Below are 11,105 nucleotides of genomic sequence, written 5' to 3' on the forward strand. Positions count from 1 at the left end.
AAAAATGCCCTACTTCTATGCGTTCACCTTTGTTTTACCTATGCATTAAATTAACAGAAAGGGAGTTAAACTTTAAACCCTCAAAAGTTACAGTCTGTAAATACTTCCTAAGGGGAATAGTTTAGGCTTATGTTAATATTAGAAAATTACAACAAAATATATACTATCTAAATGTCAAATTTCATGCATGTTCAGCCTCAAAAATATGAGTGTTCATATTACATACACTGGAAAGTTTTCCTGGACAATTCTGTACATTCCGGCTTTTTCCTGTTTTTTTTTTTCTCATATTTTCTTATATTTTCTAATTCCTTTCTACTTACCTTATTGCATTTTCAATTGTTTATGTTGCTCTTTTATTTCTTAAATGACTGTGTTTTCAATATTTTCAAAAAATATATTTTAGCAAAATCAATCAACAATCACAGAAATCATCCATAATCCTATTCCACCTTTAAAATTATAAACATATTTAAATATGTACAAATAAGCCATATGCATTCATGACTTTGTCAATGTTACATTGTCGTTATTTTCATTTGTCATGCCTAAGGCTATCTCTACCCAAAGCCACAGAAAAATATAATCAACCAGATGTTCGAGTCTTGAAAAAGAAGATCAATATATGGTTATTAAAAACACCTGGTGTTTGTGGAGGTTGTTTCAGTCTACTCAAATGTTTAGCTTCATCTAAACACAGTGTGTCTCATTTCCCTGGTAGATGAATAAAGATTCTCTTACATTCTACTATCTCTGAGGTCCAAAAGGACCCCATACATATGTAATACTATAGGTTGTTGACACCTCAAGATGAAGGGAAGTTCACATTAATGTTAACTAACACTAGTATGTTTTGAAATAATCTTGATTGCCTTGATAAATCCTAGGAATAATGGTCAAAAACATAGTCTTAAAGAGATTTTCTCTTTACAGGAATTAATCAGCCATGGAATACAGCCCATCAAAGTTTGAAGCAACCCCAGTATCCTGGAGTGATAGTGTGTTGATGTACTCAGAAAGAAAACTTCTCTAGCAAATTGGAGGCAGAGATGGCAAACAGTAACATCAAGCACCTATCCCCAAAACTTCAGTGACAATGTAAGCCTTTAGTAGGTTTGAGCATTGTCTTGTCTTCCATGAATGCCTCCCGATGAGAAGATGCCCCACCTCTATAGTTGAAATCCTAAGGTACGTTGTGAATGCTATTGGTTTAGCACAGCATTAACTGTGAAGGACTTTTATAATCAGAGTTATGATTACATCTTGGCCAGCTGTAAGGCTACTCCAGAAACCTATGTCTTAGCACCACGACCCTACTACATAAACCATATGTAGGTTTGGTGCCACCACTAGGCATCACTTATTGTACCAGTTCCTAGACACTGTGGAGTGAGGATAAGGGAGTGACAATTGTGAGAGAATGTGTTTGAAATAAATGCTACTAGCTCCTGTAAACCTAAACCTATCCACCTTTTTCTGGTAGCGCCTTGCCTCATTTTAGAAGGTATAGTGTTTTTAGAGCTGAAGGAATGAGTGCAGATAATAGACATGTATATTCACTGCTGTCTTAGAAACAGCAACCTCAAATGCCAGGAACTCCTTAAAATAACCAAGAATGTGGATCAAGCCATTCCATACGAAATAACAGATTAGATCTGAAAAAAATTGAGATATGCTATGTTGATTTTTAAGTACCTTTATTGAAATATGGTTGACATACAAATAAATTGTGCATATTTAAAGCATAAAGCATGGTAAAATTTGACATATGATTACATCCATGAAATATGTAGTGGCTGCTATGGGTTGGGGGAGGGATAGAAGGGAGTTGAAATAATCACTATAATCAAAATCATGAACATATCCCTATGACCCAAAAGCTTCCTCATGTCCCATTTTTTCTATTGTGATAAATCACCCATAATAAAATTTTTACTATGTTAACCATTTTAAGTGCACAATACAGTGTTAACTATATGTACCTTGTGTGCAATCTCTAGAACTTTTATCTTGACAAATTAAAATTAAAGTTCTGTACCCATTTAACAACTCCCCTTTATCCCATCCCCAACCCCCAGAAACCACTACTCTACTCTCTGTTTCTAAGAGTTTGACTACTTTAGATACCTCATATAAGCAGAATCATGCAGTATTTGTCTCTTTGTTGCTGTTTATTTCACTTACCATAATGTCCTTCATGTTCATTGATTTTCATATGCTAATATGAGAGGATTTTCTTCTTTTTAAAGGCTGAATAACATTACATTGCACATATATATTATATTCTCTTTATCCATTCATCTATCAATGGACACTTAGATTGCTTCAATTTCTTGGTTATTGTGAATAATGCTGTAGTGGACGTAGGTGTGCAAATATCTCTTTGAGATCCTATTTTCAATCCTTTGGGATATATACCCGGAAGTGGGGTTTCTGGATTATATGTTAATTTTATTTTCAAGTTTTTGAAGAATTGCCATATTGCTTCCCACAGTGGTTGTAGCATTTTACATTCACACTAGCAGTGCACAAGGGTTCCAATTTCTCCACATCATTCCTGACACTTTTTTGTTTTTTAAAAAATAGTTGCCATTCTAATGGGTGTGATTTGAAATTTCCCGGTGATTAGAAATGCTGAACACCTTTTCATACACCTGTTGATCATTTGTATGTCTTCTTTTGAGAAAGTCTATTCAATTCCTTTGCCTATTTTTTAATTGGGTTATTTGGGTTTTGGCTATTGAGTTGTAGGTGTTCTTTATAAATTCTGGATATTAACCCTTTATCAGATTAATGGTTTAAATTATTTTCTCCCATTCTGTAGATTGCCTTTTTAGTCTGTTGTTTCCTTTGCTGTACAGAAGTTTTTAAGTTAGATGTAGTCCCATTTGTCTATTTTTGCTTTTGGTGTCATATCCAATAAATCAGTGCCAAATCCAATGTCAGGAAACTTTTCCCCTATGTTTACTTTTTGGGTTTTTATAGTTTTAGGTATTATGCTTAAGACTTTAGTTCAATTTTAATTAAATTTTTAAATACGGTGTAAGGTAAGACTCCAACTTTATTTTTTTTTTCGCATGTGGATATCCAGTTTTCCCAATACCATATGATGAAGAGACAATTTTCTTCCCATTATGTGTTCTTGACACCCTTATGAAAGATCAGTTGACTGTGTATTTGTCAATTTATTTCTGAGTTATCTATTCTTTTCCATTGGACTATATGTTTGTCTTTATACCAGTACCACACTGTGTTGATAACTATAACTTTGTAATATGTTTTGAGAGCAGGAAGTATGAGACCTACAGCTTTATTTTTCTTTCTTACGTTTGTTGTGGTTATTAGGGGTCTTTTCAGATTTCACATGAATTTAAATGTCTTTTCTTTCTATTTCTACAAAAAAAAGAAAAGCCACATGAATTTTATTAAGGATTGCATTAAATCTGCAGATAGCTTTGTATAATGTTGACATTTCAACAATATTAGGTCTTCCAACCCATGATGGGATGTTTTTCTATTTCTTTATATTTTTACAGCAATACTTTGTTGTTTTCAGTGTGTAAGTCTCTCATCTCCTTGGTTAAGTTTCTTCCTAATTATGTTGTTCTTTCTTATGCTACTGAGAATAGGATTTAATTTTTTTCCTTTTCATATTTTTCATTGTTAATGTACAGAAATATGGTGATTTTTTGTGTTAGTTTTGTATCCTGCAACTTTGCTAAATTAATCTACTAGTTCTAACAGCTTTTGTGTGGAATTGTTAGGATTTTCTACATATAAGGTCATGTCTTCTGTAGAGATAATTTACTACTTCCTCTCTAACTTGGATGCTTTTTTATTTTTTCCTTTCTTATTTTTTCTTTTCTAACTGCTCTAGCTTAGACTTCCACTACTACATTTAATAGAAGTGGCAAGAGATGTATCCTTGCCTTGTTCCTGATATTAGAGGGAAAACTTTCATTTTGCCATGATGTTAGCTGTGAGCTTTTAATACACAGCCTTTATTATGTTAAAATAGTTTCCTTCTATTCCTAGTTAAATGAGAATTTTTATCATGAAAGGCTGTGGAATTTTTCAAATGCCTTTTCTGCATCAATTGATATGATTATGTTGCTTTTGTCCTTCATTGTGTTAATGTGGTATATTATATTGACTAATTTTTATATGTTTAACCATCCTTGAATTCCAGGAAGGGATCCCATTTAGTTACAATGTATACTTTTTTTAAATGTTGAATTCAGTTTACTAGTATTTTGCTGAGGATGTTTGCATTAATATTTATCAGGAATATTGGTCTGTAGTTTTCTTTTTTTGTAATATATTTACCTGACTTTGGTATTAGGATAATGCTGATGTCATAAAATGAGTTTGGAAGTCTTCTCTTGACTTTTGGGGGGACAATTTGAGAAGGATTTGTGTTAATTATTTTTTAAATGATTATTAAACTTCTTCAAAAATGTCATCTCATTCTAGGCTTCTCTTTGTTCTAAGGTTTTTGACTGCTGATTAAATCTCCTTACTCATTGTAGATCTGCTCAGATTATTTTTCTTTTTGAGATGGCATCTTGTTCTGTCACCCAGGCTGGAGCACAATGGTGTGGTCTTGGGTCACTGCAGTCTCCACCTCCTGGTTTCAAGCTATTCTCCTGCCTCAGCCTCCCAAGTAGCCGGGACTACAGGCACATGCCACCATGCCTGGCTAATTTTTGTATTTTTTAGTAGAGATGGGGAGATGGGGTTTCACTATATTGGCCAAGCTGGTCTCAAACTCCTGACTTCATGATCTGCCCACCTTGGCCTCCCAAAGTGCTGGGATTACAGGCGTGAGCCACTGTGCCTGCCCCAGATTTTTAAATTTCTTCATGATTCAGTCTTGGTAGATAGTATGTTTCTAGAAATTTGTTCATTTCTTCCAGCTTATTCAATTTGTTGGTGTATAATTGTTCGTAGTAGTCTGTTTTGATCCATTTTATTCCTGCAGAATCAGTTACATTGTCTCATTTCTAATTTTTGTAATTTGAGTCTTCTCTCTTTTTTCTTAGCCTAAAGGTTGGTCAATTTTATTGATCTTTTCAAAACTTAATTCTTAGTTTCATTGATTTTTTTCTATTCTTTATTTTTTATTTCTCTTGAATTATTTTCTATTTCCTTTCTTCTGCTAACTTTGAGCTTAGTTTGTTCTTTCCCTTGTTCCTTGCTGTTTAAGTCAAGCTGTTGATTTGAGATCTTCCTTCTTTTTTAATGTGCACATTTACCACTATAAACATTTCTGATAGTTCTGCTTTTACTGCATCTCATAAATTCCTGTATGTTTTCAATTTTGTTTGTCTCAAGCTGTTTTCTAATTTTTTTCTGAGTGTTTTCTTTGGCTCATTGGTTTTTCAAGAATGTGTTGTTTAATTTCCACGTATTTTCTATTTTCCATTTTCTTTTGCTATCGATTTCTAGTTTTACTCCACTGGTGTCGTGAAATATACTTGGTATAATTTCAAACTTCTTAAATTTGTTAAGGAATTGAAATTCATTTAATGGCCCAACATATGATCTATCATTGAGGATGTGCCACATGCATCTGAGAAGAATGTGTATTCTGCTGTTGTTGGGGGGAGTGTGCTGTGTGGGTTTAATTGTTCTACAGTTTTGTTCAAGTCTTCTGTTTCTTTTTTATGTGTAAATATATTTTAAGTTTCATTTTAATTATACATTAACAAATTATAGTTGCATATATTCATGGATTACAAAGTGACGTTATGATTTATAAACACAATATGAAATAATTATACCAAGTGAATTAGGATATGCATCACCTCAAATACTTATCATGTTTTGTGTGTGTTGAGAACATCTGATGAAATTTACTCTTAGTGATTTGGAAATCTAAAATACATTAATATTTACTGTATTCACCATACCATGCAATAAATCTCAAAGAGAAAAACCTCGTGTCTAATGAGGCTTTGCACCCTTCGACGATTACCTCCTTATTTGCTTACTAACACCCCCAGCCTCTGATAACCACCATTCTATTCTTTGCTTCTTTGTGTTCTATTGTTTTAGATTACACATATAAGTGAGAACATGTGCAGTTTATCTTTCTTTGTCCTTGGCTTATTGCTTACTTCACTTAGTATAGGATTCTCAAATTCATCTATGTTGTTAGAAAAGACAAAATCTTTCTCTCTTTTTTTTTTTTTTTTTTTTTTTTTTTTTTTTTTAGACACAGGGTCTCATTGTTACACAGGCTGAAGTTCAGTCGCTCTTTCTTAGCTCACTGCAGCCTCAAACTCCTGCCTCAAGTGATCCTCCTGGGACTACAGGTGCATGCTTCCATACCTGGCTAATTTTTAAATTTTTGGTAGAGACCTGGTCTTCCTATGTTGGCCCAGGTTCGTCTCTAACTCCTAGCCTCAAGTGACCCTCCTGCCTTGGCCTCCCAAAGCGCTAGAATTACAGGTGCAAGTCACACTCAGCCTTCTTACATTTTTAAGGCTCAGTAATATTCCATTTTGTATATATACCACATTTTCTTTATCCATTCATCTTTTGATAGACACTTAGATTGACTCATACCTTGTCTGTTATGAATAGTGCTGTAGTGAACATGGGAGTGCAAACATCTTTTTGACATATTGATTTCAAATCCTTTGGGTAAATATCCAGAAGTGTGGTTGCTGGATCATATGGTAATTCTATTTTTAGTGTTTTGAGGAACCTCCATACAGTTGTCCATATGGCTGTCCTAATTCATATTAATTTTTGCCGACAGTCTACATGGTTCATTTCTCACCACATCCTCACCAATATTTATATTTTTGTTTTCTCTTTATTAATCTGGTTAGTGTTTTCCTTATTGAAAGTGAAGTATTAACATCTCCTGTTATTATTAGGAGTTGAGTTGCCCAGCGACTGCCCCTGGTCTAACTGCTATCTGCACTCAGAGGTTCTCCTCTTCTCTCCCTCTCTGCTGCGTCGTTCTGCTGTCGTTCTGCTGGTCTGCCGGCTTGCAGGTCTGCTGGTCTGCTGGTCTGCTTCTGGACCCTGGGACTCGGAGTTTATATGGGTGCAGAATAGAGGGTGTAGCAGGGCAAACGGCAACTTTTGGGGCATGAAATCAGTAATGCCTGTTTTCATTTAGGGCCATGAGTCTTCAGGCTTGAAGGTGAGGCCTTTTCTGGGAAACCACCCTCTTCTACCCAGTGTTTCCCTGTCTCCTGTCCCTATCAGTTTCTTCCATGTTGTTGCAAAAGACTGAATCTCATTCTTTTATGGCTGACTAGTGTGCCACTGTTTATAGGTACCACATTTCTTTATCCATTAATATCAGTTAATGGATATCCATTTCTTTATCAGTTAATGGACACTTCAGTTGCTCCAATATCTTGGCCATTGTGAACAATGCTGCAACAAACATGGGAGTGCAGATATCTCCTCAATATACTGATTTCCTTTCTTTTGGGTACATACCCAGCAGTGGGATTGCCAGATAATATGTTAGCACTGTTTTTAGTTTTTTGAGAAACCTTTCTCTTTTTGAGAAATTGTTCTCCATAGTGGTTGTACCAATTTACATTCCCACCAACAATGTATATGTTAACTCTAATTTCAGTTTTTTGAGAAACCTCCAAACTTTTCTCCATAGTGGTTGTACCAAGTTGCATCCCCACCAACAATGTATGAGGGTTCCCTTTTCTCCACATCCTTACCAGCATTTGTTATTGCCTGTCCTTTGGAAATAAGCCATTTTAACTGAGGTGAGAAGATATCTCATTGTACTTTTGATTTGCATTTCTCTGATAATCAATGATGTTGAGCACTTTTTCATATGCCTATTTGTCTTTTGTATGTCTTCTTTTAAGAAATGTCTATCAAACCTTTTGCCCATTTTTAAATTGGATTATTAGTTTTTTCCTGTAGAGTTGTTTAAGCTCCTTGTATATTCTGGTTATTAATCCCTTGTCAAGCGGATAGTTTGTAAATGTTTTCTCCAATTCTGTGGGTTGTCTCTTCACTTTGTTGATTGTTTTCTTTGCTGTGCAGAAGCTTTTTAACTTGATATGATCACATTTGTCCATTTCTGCTTTGGTTGCCTGTACCTTTGGGGTACTACTCAAGAAATTGTTTTGTATACCAATGTCCTGGAGAGTGTCCCCATTGTTTTCTTTTAGATGCTTCATAGTTTGAGGTCTTAGATTTAAGTCTTTAATCCATTTTGATTTGATTTTTGTATATGGCAAGAGATAGAGGTCTAGTTTCATTCTTCTGCATATGAATATCCAGTTTTCCTAGCACCATTTGGTATACACTTTTCCCCAGTGGATGTTCTTGGCAACTTTGTCAAAGATGAGTTCACTGCAAGTGTATAGATTTGTTTCTGGGTTCTCTATTGTGTTTAGTTTGTAATGTATCTGTTTCTATGCCAGTACCATGCTGTTTTGGTTATTATAGCGATGTATAATTTGAAGTCAGGTAATATGATTCCACCAGTTTTGTTCTTTTTGGTTAGGATAGCTTTGACTATTCTGGGTCTTTTGTGATTCTATATACATTCTAGGGTTGTTTTTCCTTTTGCTGTGAAAAAAATGTCATTGGTATTTTGATACGGATTATATCAAACCTGTAGGTTGCTTTGGGTAGTATGGACATTTTAACAATATTGATTTTTCTAATCCATGAACATGGAATATCTTTCCATATTTTGGTGTCGTTTTCAATTTCTTTCATCAGTGTTGTATAGTTTTCATTGTAAAGATCTTTCACTTGCTTGGTTAATCCCTAGATATTTAATTTTATTTGTGGCTATTGTAAATGAGAATATTTCGTTTTCAGATTGTTCACTGTTGACATATAGAAATGCTATAGATTTTTGTATATTGATTTTGTATCCTGCTACTTTACTGAGTTTATCAATTTTAATAGTTTTTGGTGGCATCTTTAGAGTTTTCTAAGTTAAGATCATATCATCTGTAAGCAAGAATAATTTGACTTCTTTTCCAATTTGGATGCCCTTTATTTCTTTCTCTTATCTGATTACTCTGGCTAGGACTTCCACTGCTATGCTGAATAACAGTGGTGACAGTGGGCATTCTTGTCATGTTTCAGATCTCAGAGAAGTCTTTTAGTTTTTCCAAATTTAGTATAATTCTAGCTATCAGTCTGTTGTATATGGCATTTATTATGTTGATGTACATTTTTTTCTGTACCCAGTTTTTACAGGGTTGTTATCGTGAAGGGATGTTGAATATTATCAAATCTTTTCTCAGCATCAATTGAAATGATCATTTTTTTGTCCTTCATTCTGTTGATATGATGTATAATCTTAATTGATTTGTGTATGTTGAACCAATCTTGCATCCAGGAAGAAATCCCACTTGGTCATGATGAATAATTTTTTTAATGTATTGTTGAGTTTGGTTTGCTGATATTTTGTTGAGGAATTTTTCTTGTTTCTTTTTTTGTTTGTTTGTTTGTTTGTTTGTTTGTGAAAGAGCACACTTTATTGGGAAGCAGAGTGCTGCACAGTGACCAACAGATGATGGCCGCCCAGTGGGCACTTACACATCATACTCCAAAAGACACATAGGATGTTTTGCTAATAAAAATCAACAGGAACAGGGATTCCTCTGGGCAACTCCCCCAACCTCATCCCTTTCAGGGGTCAGGAAATCTCCCAACCATGTTCCTAACGGCTGCTGTGGTTCACTAGAGATAGACAGCCCCTCCGGGGAGCCTTCCTGTTTCTTATAAAGAATATTTTCTTTAGATTTTTCTGAAGTCTTCATTTGTTATTTTCATTCTACATTCTCTTAAGACCATCAGACTAGCTTCTCTATGTATTGCCTTGATGTCAGCACCAGAGAGGTCATCTTTAGCCATAATCAAATCGTCCAGGGTTACATCATCAGCCAGCATCATCCTCCTTGTGTGAATCTGAAAGATGTGCTTCTTAGTCTTTTCATCAGGCAGGGGGAACTCAATCTTTCTGTCAATGTGGCCTGGTCTGATAAGTGCTGGATCCAAAGTTTCTATTCAGTTTGTGGCCATGATAACTTTCACATCTCCCCTAGAATCAAATTCACCCAACTGGTTCAACAATTTCAACATTGTTCACTGAATGAATTTCCCTCTCATCACCAGAATTTGAATCATATCTTTTTGTCCCAATGGCATCAATAAACACGATGGACAGTGCATGTTCTTCAGCAACTCGAAACAATTTCCATACAAATTTGGGCGCATCACCTAGGTACTTCTGAATAAGTTCAGAGCCAATCACTCTCAAGAAAGTGGCCGAGGTTTGGTTTCCTACTGCTAAGGCTAACAAGGTTTTACCTGTGCCAAGTGGACCATAGAGAATGACCCCTTTAGGAGGCTTTATACCCATCTCTTCATCATATTCAGGATGGGTTAGAGGAAGCTCCACAAATTCCTTAATTTCCTAAATTTGGTTGTCCAACACCCCAGTATTAGCATAGATCTCCTGGGGGCACTTTTCCACCTTCATCACCGTGACTAGGGGATCCATGTCATCCATCAGCACCCCATCACAGTATGCAACTTGTGGTTGAGCAGGACCTAGCATCCAGATTTCAGCAGAAACTTGTCTACAAATAAAAATTGCTGACATAGTATTCTGAGCTCATAGATGTAGACACGATGGCATGATTGTCATTGATGATCCCTTCCAAAGTTCCTACTGACATTGGGGTACCCGTCAGATCATCCACTTTTGATCTTTCCTCCTCTTGCTTTTCTTCTAATGGTTTCATTTGTTTCTGATTTCTAATGAATTATCCCTCCATGAGAAGATAGTCTTTCATTCTCTTTAACTTCAATAATTTTAATGGGCACTGAGTGTTAGCTATCAACAGTGGCAGTTTGCTGGCAGCATCCGGTTCCTTTGTTTTCTTCTTCTTTTTCCCCACTGTAGTTGGTACAGGAGGTTCATATTTCTTTTCCTTGTCCTTGTCATCTTTCTTGCCACCTCCAGGAACATGACCACACTCTGACTTTGACCCATCTTGCCTTGGCCACTTAGGCTGAGGATTTTTTCAATAGTCATCAGAGATATTGACCTGTAGTTTTCTTTTTTAAATATTTCTTTGTCT

At 35.4% G+C, this 11,105-nt stretch overlaps 1 pseudogene; it reads right to left on the minus strand.

Moving 5' to 3' along the window:
• Positions 1 to 9,599: 9,599 nt before the first annotated feature.
• Positions 9,600 to 10,832, minus strand: LOC108528016 (26S protease regulatory subunit 4 pseudogene; annotated as a pseudogene).
• Positions 10,833 to 11,105: the final 273 nt, after the last annotated feature.

The sequence above is a fragment of the Rhinopithecus bieti genome, unplaced genomic scaffold, assembly GCF_001698545.2.
Source record: "Rhinopithecus bieti isolate Rb0 unplaced genomic scaffold, ASM169854v2 scaffold_3040, whole genome shotgun sequence".
In the NCBI taxonomy this organism is placed as follows: domain Eukaryota; kingdom Metazoa; phylum Chordata; class Mammalia; order Primates; family Cercopithecidae; genus Rhinopithecus; species Rhinopithecus bieti.